The 13,326-nt window shown below is 37.7% G+C and overlaps 1 protein-coding gene across 1 annotated transcript in view; it reads right to left on the bottom strand.

The window, feature by feature from the left end:
- LOC106874451 (casein kinase I) overlaps nucleotides 1-13,326 on the bottom strand; it is a 94,541-nt gene that overhangs the window by 72,636 nt on the left and 8,579 nt on the right. The gene's annotated exons all lie outside the window — the stretch shown is intronic.

Raw genomic sequence — 13,326 nt, 5'->3', positions numbered from 1 at the left:
TACCTCATTTTGTTTTTATCTTGCACTTTAGCCTTTGGTCAAATTAGGTTTGGCCGAGTTAAAGTATTATTCTATTAATGGAACTGGGTCGTCTCTGTAAATTCGAAACATTTTTTTACATAGACTATGGAATAATCCATGTTATAAGCGAGCAAACCGAGATGATTCTTGGCCGTCTAAAATTGTTACAGACCTGACAATTCAATCTCTCAAAGTGGATCGGCTCAGGTCAAAGTCCTGAGATTGGGTGAGAGGTCAGAGCAGGTCTCTTTAGTTTCGCACGCCGTTGATGAACCGACGGTGACCCAGGCATACATGGACAATATTACATATATTGAAATCTAAACGTTTTTTTTTTGGGGGGGGGGGGTTATCGCAGAATCTTTTTACGATCTTCCAAAGTATTTTATAGGCAAAACCGCTGCCACTAATCTTAATAAGACAAATGAAACAAAATTGTTTTAAAAAGTATTCATATAAGAAAACTAACATACAATAATCTATTGATTTGAACATCTTTTAACTTTTTTGTGTACTATTAGGCAGCGGCCATGCTGGGGCACCGCCTTGAAGAATTTTTAGTCGAATGAATCGACCCAAGTACTTTTTTTCTTATAAGTCTGGTACTTATTCTATTAATCTCTTTGGCGAACCTTTAAAAGTGACGGGGACGTAAACACACCAACACCAGTTGTCAAGTGGTGTAGGGAAAAGGCGACACACACACACAGCTTGGGAACCAAGCTTCTTACATCAAAGTAAACTAAGACCCCTAGACATTACTGTCTCGAGTCCAAGGATTCGTCAGATCACAGTACTCTCCCTGAATGGAACGCCAGTCTGTCGCAGGGTTACTTATTTACAGCTGAGTGACCAACAGGAGCAACGTGAAATGAATTGCTTTGCTCGAGAACACAACACACCATCCTGTCCTGGAATCGAAATTACCCTATCCCTAGGCCACATGTCTTCACACATGGAGGATGCCAGTGTTTATCTTATAAACTTTTACTAAGAAAACACCTTATCCTATGGAACCCTGGAATCTTTTCACCAAACTCTGGAGTTTCTCAGAACCTCTGTGGAGCTAAGCCAGTGTTTCTTGTGGGAAGTGAAGACAGAACTTCCAGGAGAGAACTCCCGTCCAGTGAGGATTGAAAACAAAGGGTATATTGTCGTGTCCTAACCCTTTTTTTGTTACTCTGTTTTCTTTTGAAATACACTGTTTTCGTTTTAATTAACCCTGAAAATAATGAGGACTTTAGTATCTGGAACATAAATTAACCTGAAATTTTTCTGGAAGGTTTAGTTCTAGAGGACATTCCAAAGGAAGTTAGTATTAAGGGTGGTCTCAGGCAGATAGGTATCAAAACGGTTAATCAAATTAAGATGGTTTTGCATTTTTAATCCTTTAGCATTCAGATTACTCTGTCGAATACAATATTTATTTCTTCATATTGTTTTGAATCAATCATGCTTTGTCTTGTAGCTTTGAGAGTTTAATGATGTGATTGTTTAGTTTTAGAATGACATTATAGGGTAAGGTACAAGAGGCGAGTTTGCCTAAAAGACAGAATATTTTGGCCAGATATGGCTGGTTTAAATGCTAAAGAGTTAAACCTGTCCGACACAATGGTGAAGAAAGGAGAATTCAGATAGTGGAAATAAATTTCACTAATATCTAGAGTAGGGAGGGAGGCTGATCCTTGTCAATTCGGGAATCATCACGGGGTTAAACAACTAAATGAATGCCAATATTCAACTGATTAGAGATCTTAAAAATGACCATATCTTCTTATATAAACTTCAGCCAGTGCTGATGGACTGGCTCCCGTGCAGGTGGCACATAAAAAAACACCATTTGAGCGTGGCCGTGGCCAGTACCACCTGACTGGCCCTTGTACCGGTGGCACGTAAAAGCACCCACTACACTCTCGGAGTGGTTGGCATTAGGAAGGGCATCCAGCTGTAGAAACTCTGCCAGATCAGATTGGAGCCTAGTGCAGCCATCTGGCTTGCCAGCCCTCAGTCAAACCATCCAACCCATGCCAGCATGGAAAGTGGACGTTAAACGATGATGATGATGATGAATACAACAATATAAGACCATTTCTATGAGCAAAGGCAGTGAGCTGCTAGAGATGCTAGTTCATCATCATCATTTTAATGTCCACTTTTCCATGATTACATGAGTCAGACAGAATTCTTTGAAGCAGATTTACCACAGATGGATGGTCTTCCTGTTGCCAATCGTCACCTGTTTTCAAGCAAGGTAATACTTCACTCATGGCTGAACATCATTTCATGGAAGATTGGAAACAAGAAACACTACTTGTATGATGGTGACACTCATTTATGTCAAGACAAATATACACATATATACATACATGTAGGATGGATTTCTTTCAGTTTCCATCAGCCAAATCCACTCAGAAGGCTTTGGTCAAGTTGGAGCTATAGTAGAAGACACCTGCCCAAGGTGCCATACAATGAGACAACACGAAGACATGTAGTTGGAAAGAGAACTTCATAGCTACACAGCCATGCCTGCACTTATACCATATCTGCACTTGTAGTAGTTATGAATTCAAATTCTACCAAGCTTTAATTCTAGCCCTTGTTCACTCCACTGCCAATAAAATAAGTACTTATGATATGGAATGGAATATTCAAGTAAAATCTATTCTGCACTGGAAGGTCTAACAAAGCTGAAATACATCTAAAGTTGCCACCCATACCTATCAACATAATTAGAACAACATTGGTCAATGTCTAATATTGTTTTTATCCTCACTGTATTATTGGAAATCTGATTCTATACCCCCGATTAGAATTATTTAATTCTCCCAACGTTATATATATTAACATATCTTAACCGTTGGTTTTTCAAACAGATGGCATCTAAGAGTACATTGCATATTGGTTTACTGATTCATTTGAGGCAACTAATTTAGCAAGCTTTCTTTACTGAAAGAAGGCTACACTTTACTGATAAAGTCAGAAAATAAACAGAACACGTTCAGAATTGGTTGATACTTTAATCAATTGCATCCATTTCTTACAAATGTAAGGGTTGCTTATTTGGCTGTGAGCCTTTATATTTTGAGATCAACTTTGGCTTTCATCACTTCAGACATGGAGAACATAAAGATTTCTTTCATTGTTACAAGGACAATGGATGGAGGACGGTACAAGAATGACTTACAAAAACAGCTGGAGTATCATATGGAGTATAAAAGGAAGAAAATAAATAGAATCATCATCATCATCATTGTTTAACGTCCGCTTTCCATGCTAGCATGGGTTGGACGATTTGACTGAGGACTGGCAAGCCAGAAGGCTGCACCAGGCTCCAATTTGATCTGGCAGAGTTTCTACAGCTGGATGTCCTTCCTAATGCCAACCACTCCGAGAGTAGTGGGTGCTTTTATGTGCCACCGGCACGAGGGCTAGTCACACGGTACTGGCAATGGCCACGCTCAAAAAGGTGTTTTTTATTTGCCACCTGCACGGGAGCCAGTCCAGCGGCACTGGCAACTACCAAATCCACTCACAAAGCATTAGTTCGTCCAGAATTATAATAGAAGACATTTGCTCAAGGTGCTTCACAGTAAGTTTGAACCTAGAACTATGTGGTAGAGAAGCAAACTTTTTACCACACAGCTACACTGTACCTATATTTAACAATATTTGTTTCACGTAACTTTGGAAGTCAGCAATGTTTGGACACGGAACAATGTTTGGATAAGTGCATACAGAATGGTTTATAGGCCAGCTCATATCTTGTACAGTTCTAACTGATGATAATGCTAGGTCAGTAGTTTAGTGCTTATCTCAAACTAGAAAGCTTTCTAACTAGAATGTCTTCTATGTTGTGGACATTTAGTCTCTAAGGTGAAAGTTTTCCAAATAAGATTGCCCCATCAATATGCAAAGTATCCCCAGAAGATTATCAATTATGCTGGCTTTCGGTGCTTGACAATGGTTCAGATACTTACCCCAGCCAAAAAGTTGGGGCAGTACGGTCACCTTCTCTACAAACATTTGAACTGGAGCCAATATAGAGAAATTATTATTATTGTTAAAGCTGTTAATGCAGCAGCAGCAGCAGCAGTAGTAGTAGTAGTAGTAGTAGTAGTAGCAGCAGGAATAGCTTCTGCAGAAACAACAACTGGCCCTTCCCACCTCCATTACCAACCCCAGGAAGTTGGAAATATGAGGAGGTAAGCAATGACTGACTGCATAATGCCAACTACACATTAGTAATAATGATTTCTTCAATTTTACTATCAGGAGGGGTAAGAGTGAATTAGGGACACTATACTACTGTGATGGATGATGGTAAGGCAGTCAGAGAGAGAGAGGGGGGGGGGTAATCATAACCAACTGTATAAAGTTAGTTTGGTGGTTTAGCTGATTAGATGGTGATGACTCAGCCCACATAACAACATTAGCCATTTAAGTAATGTGGCAGAATCCCTTAAAAACAATTTTAGTTTTGGATAACTTTCCGTGAAAACTCATTCAGTGAGTGTTCTGGTATATCGTTGCCATACCTTAAGCACCACAGTCAGACAACTGCAGTATCAATGTCATGCAAGCAGGTGAACACACACACACACACACACAAAGAGAAAGACAGAGACAGAAGAAATAAGACAAATAGATGAGCATACGTATTCACATATTCACACCCACATTATCTATTTATGTGTTTGTATGTATGTGTGTGTGTATATATGTATATATATATGTATATATATATATATATATATATATATATATATATATATATATATATATATATATATACTCTTTTACTTGTTTCAGTCATTTGACTGCGGCCATGCTAGGGCACCGCTTTAGTTGAGCAAATTGACCCCAGGACTTATTCTTTGTGAGCCTAGTACTTATTCTATTGGTCTCTTTTGCCGAACCGCTAAGTTACGGGGACGTAAACACACCAACATCGTTTGTCAAGCAATGTTGGAGGACAAACACAGACACACACACACATATATACGACGGGCTTATATATATATATATATATGTATGTATATATATATATATATAAATATAGAGTTAAATGCAGGTGTTATTCAAATTCTTTTACTCCCAACATGTGTTTCAAAGACAACATTGATATTATTCCAGAAGGAATAAAATGGTGTAAAACAATGCAATCTTCTCATCAAAGAAAGAAAGAAACCAAACACATCAATAAGATATTTTAACAGAAATGTATTTCATCCTGTTCTCAGACAATCCTCTTGTGAACACGTTTATAGAACACGTTTATCGTTGCAAACATTAGCAGAAACCTACTTTTAGTTCCTATAAGTGATTTCTACCATTCTATAAAATTCGACCTTTCGCTGTCTTCTTACATTTCACTTCCGCTAAATATATCTACTTCCATGTCTTTAAGCTTTATTCTAATTCACCTATCGCTCCATATCTCTCCTCTATTAGTTTTCTGCTAATTTCTTTCTTTCTCCTCCTCCTCTTTCAATAAACTACCTTTGACGTTATATCTACTAACGATTTTTCAAAAAAAAAAAACTCAATAGCGTTCCCTTCATCATGTATGCAGTCATCACATTCTGTTAAAATGACTTATTGATGTGTTTGGTTTCTTTCTTTCCCTGATGAGAAGACTGCATTGTTTTACACCATTTTTGTTCCTTCTGGAATAATACCAACCTTGTCTTTGAAACATATGTCGGAAGTAAAAGAATTTGAATAACACTTGTGTTTAACTCCATTTATTTATTTATCTACATTATACAAAACATTTCACCTAAACCTGGAGTTTCTACCTTTATAAGTAGGCTGTTACATCCTTGGTTCTTGTGTGAATTTTAGCTACACTGGTAACTGTTTATTTATTTTTTCCGTGTTATTTGTGTGTATATATATATATATATATATATATATATAAATAAATAAAGATGAGAATGTCTGTCTGTGTGACACACGCACACATCTATATAGATATACATACACATACATAAACATGTACATACATGTGTGTGTGTGTGATGTAGATAACATGGCCTTGGGTGAATGCAAGCCTTCCAACTGCCTGTTACTTGTTAAATGCTTAGACCTAATCTGTTGGCCTATTTAACTTCACGAGCCAATCCTTAGATGTTCTGTCTGTTCTAAGTATTTCACTAAGATCTCTAGTTGAAAAATAGCATTTTTAGGTGACATCAGAGTGATCAGGTCGATGTAATTGATTATCAACTTGGATTTTTGCAATTTTACGCTTGTTGGGAAAGCATGCAAAAGGAGGGTGCTTCAAAGGACTGCAATTCTGGGGTAGAAGGACTATAGAAAGTGTTTATTACAGGGGTAGTTGGAATGAACATGATGGTACCTACATCTGGTTGAAGTTTCTTTGTTCAGAGAAGTATTGTGGTGGTATGCTATCCAGTAGGTTACCTGGTGCAACATTACAACTAGGAACCAGTGAAGAAATGTCGATATGATGAAATGAATTTTTCCCTATGACTGTCGGGTGCAGGCATGCCTGTGTGGTAAGAAGCCCGTATCCCAACCACATGATTCTAGGTTCAGTTCCACTGTGTGACACCCTGGGCACGTGAGTTTTTCTATAGCCTCAGGCCTACCAAAGCATTGTGAGTGGATTTGGTAGGAAGAAACTGGAAACTGAAAGAAGCTTGTTGTTCATTTCAATATATATATATATATATATATATATATATTCACTCCTCTCGGAGTGGTTGGTATTAGGAAGGGCATCCAGCTGTAGAAACATTGCCAGATCGGATTGGAGCCTGGTGCAGCCTTCTGGTTCTCCGGTCCTCAGTCAAACCGTTCAAGCCATGCCAGCATGGAAAGCAGATGTTAAACAACGATGATGATGATGATGATAATTAACAAGTGACTGAGACCTGGCAATATGCTGTGCTTGCGAAGACTTGTCAAGCCAAGTGAAATCATAGTTGTGGCAGACTCCAGACTGGGAACTAATGATTTAAGTAACTTAAAAATTATACTGTAACGTATTGTAAAAATTGAAAAAATATGTTTTCTCTTTCATTTGTTTCGGTCATTAGACTGCAGCCCTGCTGGGGCACCACCTCGAGGAATTTTTAGTTGACTGAATTGACCCTAGTACTCTTTTTTTAAAGTCTGGTACTTATTTTATCAGTCTCTTTAGCCAAACTGTTAAGTCATGGGGACATAAATACACCAACATCGGTTGTCAAGTGATAGTGAGGGATAAACACAGACACAAAGACAGACATACTACAGATTTCTTTCAGTTTCTTTCTACCAAAATCCACCCACAAGGATTTGGTTGGCCCAAGGCCATAGTAGAAGACACTTTCCCAAGGTGCCATGCAATAGGACTGAACTTAGAACCATGTGGTTGGGAAACAAACTTCTTACCACACAGCCATGACTGCACCTGTGAAATCAGCCAATAATCCAAGATCATGATTATTGCCCCTCCTTCCCCATTTAAGTCATAAAAAAGACATGCAACACTATGAGGGAGAGAGAGAGAGAGAGAGAGAGATAGAGAGATAGAGAAGACAGAGACAAACAGAAAGAGGGGAGGGGTACAGCACAAACTTTCAATGGCAACTTTTGAATCCTAACTGAACCACCATAACCATTTTCAATACTCTCAAACACCAAGAGCCTATTCGTCCATGGTCACTCAGTCTGTTAGAAATAGCAGTCAAATTCCCTTCAAAAAATAAGGGAAGACACATTGGATAATAAAATAATACATGAACTATATCTGGAAAAAAATGGATGGTCATCGTTGGAATACCTAAAAATATAGGTCAGCTCAATCAGACCTATGGCAGTACAGACACTTGATAGTGGAGAGGATGCAATATGTTCTGCCATTGCAGGTCAGAGTGTGTGCAATGGTCCTTAGCCAGATGACAATCTAATTTAACACCAAAACCTAAACTAGCAACAAAGCTCAATGATTTTTTTCAGACATGGCTATGTGGTAAGAAGTCTGCTTCCCAGCCTTATAAATATCAGATGAAGGTTGGGAACAGGGAAGGCAACCAGACCATAGAAAGTCTGTCTCAACAATCTGCTTAACCCTTTAGCATTTAAAACCAGCCACATGTGGCCAGAATATTCTAACCAGCTCCAGCCTCTTCAACCTACCCTACAATGTCAGTCTAAAAATAAATAATCACACCACTGATATCTGAAAGCTACAAGATAATGCATGATTAATTCAAAACAATGTGAATAAATAAGGATTAGATTTGACAGAAAAAAATCTGAACACTTAGGGGTCAATCAAGACTGACCAAGAGCAACAAACATAATAGACAAACCAACGAAGGAGCTACAACTAAGGCACTTTGTACACTAAAAATAACAACCAAATCTCCTCCAAATCACATCCTAACATCTTAAAAAAAAAAGATTTTGTTTGGGGGAATAAATAACACAAACGAGTCAGCAAGGAAACATCTACTTGGTCATTCGAACTGCTAAAGGATGGTCACAGTTGGAACACCTTTGGTTATACGTTTGCTGCTTGGTACTAAATAAAAACCCCAAGAAAAATACTGTGCCTATTTTACCCTCTGCAAGCCATCCCAATTTGCTGTGGTTCTCACTCTGACAGTGGGAGTACAACTTCCTTGAAGGAATGGCTGGTAAGCTATTGTACATGTATGTGTAATAGAAAGCCTTGCTATTGAACAAACGTGATAGAAAGCCTTTCCTATCATGGCTGTCCTGTTTTACAGTATCTAGGATTAGTTCTTGTAAATGGAGTTCTTCATATTTATTATATTTCGTTTGTGTTCAAGTATTCCAGTGATTGCCAATGTTCTTAGCTTGGAGTGTTTAAATTTTAATTACATTAATGGTCCTGTTATTGTAAAGGAGTCTTTTATTGTACAAAAGGTGTTACTGCCATAACCATCTCGTCTGTTTTTGGACAAGGCTATCTTATCCAATGTGTGCTTTTTTTAAATTAAATCAGTAGTCAGTTGAGCGAAGTTTGTCTGCTATTTCTTGCAGAATGATCAACCACATAATTTCCCTTATGGACTCTACACATACATGCACACATGCAGTTATAAGAAATATCAAAGAATTTTGTTCCAGTTGTTTCCCTATATTTCAATCGTGTCAACAAGGAAGCCTATAAGTGGCTGTTCGATTTGCTAGAAATAGCAGCCAAATTTCTTCTGTCGAAAGAATAAAAGGAATGGGATGTGTAGGATAATGTAACTATAGGCACCCAATGCCCCAAAAAATATAAGAGATGGAATGGTCACTGACGGGACATTTTTGATCATAGATTTGCATTAGTGGAGCTGAAATGGTGTTAAATAACATTCTCTTGGAGATTTTAATAACTTTCAGTTCTTTATTTATTGTTTATTTGTTACATATTTCTATCCCATATTTGTTTACGAGAGGATTCTTGTCTTTCTTGGATTCCAGTAATTAATTTGCCGGAATGAAGAGAATGTGGTATGAAGAATCTGGCGACTGCGGACAAGTCAGCTTCTTTAAATATGAAGAACAAGCTCAAATATTTGTTTTTTCCGTGGATGTCATGATTAATAATATTATTGAATTGAGAATTAGATGATGGAATGATAAGAGAGAGGGAGGGAGAGGGAGAGAAATTTCAAGGGACAAAAGTAGTGTGTTAGAGAAGGGGAGGAATGAAAAGACACTGGAAAAGGAAAGAGAAAATAGTATGGGGGGAGGGCAAAGACAATATTGGAAAATAGAATGGTGGGAAAGTGGTGGATGGCGTAAGAAGAGGAGCAGACAGAAAGAAAGAAAGAGATAGATAGAGAGAGTGTGTGTGTGTGTGTGTAATAGAGAAATGTAATGATAGATGTGAAAGGGAGAGGACATATGAGACTGTAGTGATGGGACAGGGAATGTAAGAGTAGAGAGGAGAATAGAGAGAGAGAGAGAGAGAGAGTGACTGTATGAGGTAATGGTTGCTTAGCCTAAGTCAACTCAGTCAAATGCATTCTAGCCGTGACTCTCCCGTCTTTTTAAGAGTAACTAGGACTATATTATTCAGGTCTACCAAGATTACATTGTCCGTAGTGTGCGAGGTGTAGAGAAACAGAGAGTATAAAGAGATATAAATGAAAAGAGAAAGATTGCAGGGAAGGAAGAGAGAGAGAGAGAGAGAGGAAACAAAAAGGGACGGAAAACAGCATGTTTAATTAGTTCTGGTAAAGGCGCAAGACCTGAAACTTCGTGGGAGGGAGTCAGTCGTTTAAATCATCCCAGTACCTCTCTAGTTTATTTATTTATTTTTTTTATCGACCCAGAAAGGATGAACGACAAAGCCGACCCCGCCGGCATTCGAACTCGGAATGTAAAAATGTCGGAATACCGCAAAGTATTTTCTCCGACACTGTCGATTCTGCCAGGCCTCCGTCGTTCAAATGTATTTTGTGTAAACATAATTCCATTCACGTCTTGGATGCCTTTCAGGAAAATTAAAATCCACTCCTGGATACAAAGGGTACGTTTGTAAAAAGATAGTCATAACTGGAACGCTTTTAATGATATGGGTCTGTTTAATAAGTTGACCCAAGACTGAACAACAGAAGCTTTCGAGTTCCTCTTTCGAATCAGGTCCACGAATCTTCCATCGCTGTTTAGCCCCAACACTGTTCGAACAGGCTTATGATTAAAGACATTCAAACCGTGACTATCCCGTTTTTTTTTTATTCAGACAATGGTGTCTCTAGGTCTAAATACACTTTTCTTTAAACAGGTAGGGTGTGATTTGAAGAGTTGGCTGCTATTTCTAGCAAATCAAGCTTTCACGTAGAAGCTCCCTTGTTGACTCATACGTTTTCACTACAATCTCCCTGGTGTGGAGGAATAAATAAGTTATTATCTGTCGGTTTTAAATAATTAATCAATTAAGGTTAATTACTCACGGACGCCATCCATACGAAAGACAACAATTTTATGCAATGAGCATAAAAAAAATATGGCGATCTTTCGTTTTATGTACATATAATGATAGGCAACAACAAAAAGCAATCACCAAATCATTGCACATTAAATCACAGCTTTCATTTCGTAGATCCCGACGAGGCAGCATACAAACACAATAGAAAGGAGGAGGCTCATCGGAACACCATGCTTAGCACTTCAGACAATTCCCCCCCCTCCCCAATATACATGAATTTCCTTGGTGTCATTTCTAAGGCATGGGTGATCTATTTACGAAATGAAGACTGGTTTACCACCCGTGTAATGGTTTGGTAATTGTTGGGGGGGGGGGGGTCCGATTTGTTGTCCATCTTAATATGTACAAAAAGAAAAACCGAGAAGTCACCAAAAAGTTTTAATTACAAATACTTTTGCGGTGAGGAAAAAACAATAATTAGCTCGATGACTAAATATTATATTAATCAGTTTGGTAAGAACGAGAGACATCTCCGGACATGTTTTGGCTTTATCTCCTGAGTCAAGTACACGAACAATTATCGCTTTTAGATAGCTGGGTTGTTGCGGTTTAGCCTCAGGACAATCTTGATCTCGCAATCATAGGATCAAAAGACATCCCGTCCGTGATCATCCTGTCTTTTATTCAACTAGATCTAAATGGAGTGAGCGTAGACTTCATACAGTACTTGATGAAGTAATTAACAATACATAGAAATCTGCAATTTATATTTTGTTGGGACAGTAAATTATAATTGGGGTATAAAGCGGTCACATTTTTGATGGGGTTTAACTCCCAAAAGTACAACGACTTTTGTACAGTTCTTAGTGACAACACAAAAACTGAACAAAAGCGAATTCAAATGAAAATATAAATCCTATCCTTAAACCATTTCGTTATTAGATTTCAGACGATATAACACAGCCTATGTGCGTTTCAATTAACTTTGAAAATAATCCATAATCTTGAGAAATTTAGTGAAATAACATTTTCCCCCCGTTATGCCTTGCTTGAAACAACGAAAGATTTCTAACTAAAATAAAAAATTATGATGTAAGATTTTAATTTAAATACGAACTTTTTATCAGAAAGGCTAAATGCTGATAAATCATTCCCCACCCACCCATATTCAACCTCCAAATGTACTTTTACGTTTAGTATATTTCCTTCTTGATTGCATATTGCTACTATTAATGCTTCTGGAATTTGATTTCTTGAGCAATCGAGATGGGTTGTTTAGTCTCAAGTCAACACCGATCATCAAAAGCCCTCAAGCTACGGCCATGCCAACTTTCTCAAACATAATGTAACCTTGGTCTTCATTTATCCAATGTATCCTCTTTTCTGTTATATAGCAAGGTTTGGCTTGAAGGAGATTTGGCTGTAACTTCTAATAGTTCGTTAGACCATATAGATGCTCTCTCGTAGGACTTTACCTTGGGTAAGCAACTAAAATTTATCTCAACACAAAAGCTAATACCTAGTTACCTTCAAAAATCCTGTAAAAATAAAAAAACAAATCACACAACCTGCTGTATCTAACTTGTTTGTTCATTGAAATCTAGAGTTCGTCACCTACAGCTTTTGCTAATCAACAGCTTTAATAAATTATTTCAAACATGTAAATATATTTACCAACGCACTATTAATTTCAGCTCAAAACATTTGACATAATGCTGACCTTATTTTCCCCTTAGAATTGTTACATAATTCTTTGTAGGTCGACCAAATTCTTGTAAGTAAAATCGGGGTTGATGGAAATTATATGAAAGCTCGTCAGTACCTGTCCAAATGTATGAGAATCTAATTTGTCACCAGATATGACAGAACCATCATCTATTCTTTGGGTGCTTTTAATAGAACCCACACATTCGAATCAGATCTCGGCTCCGATTGTTCAATTCATTAGATAGTACTTGCTCGTTTTCCCTCACTAGTCTTTGAGGCCTTAGAAAAAAGTTACAGGTGCTGCCATTCCTCTTCTGACTCAGCTAATTAACAAAAATTATGAGGAGGGAGAAAAATATAACGAGATAGAACCTATACTGCCGGCGAGGGTCTGCCTGCACTGCTACCATTTCAAGTCAAATTGTTGCACAGCAACAAGTAACCATCCTAGAATTTACTTTTTATTCCACACAATGCTCCATATCCTCCACTTTACTACAGAGCATCTTCGCATCAATACCTGTTTCCCATTCGAAAAATGTCACTTTTAGATGAGATTTAAAAAAAATTCTTTTAATAGATACACACTCAGACGTTTAATGCTTAACTGAGAACAAAGTTATCTTAAATAAAAATAAAAAGGAAAACATCAAAAAGACATATTCAAGTTGATCTTATTACAATATACAACGCAT

Source organism: Octopus bimaculoides, chromosome 22 (genome assembly GCF_001194135.2).
Source record: "Octopus bimaculoides isolate UCB-OBI-ISO-001 chromosome 22, ASM119413v2, whole genome shotgun sequence".
Taxonomy (NCBI): Eukaryota; Metazoa; Mollusca; class Cephalopoda; order Octopoda; family Octopodidae; genus Octopus; species Octopus bimaculoides.
This window is presented reverse-complemented; position numbering and strand designations above follow the sequence as displayed.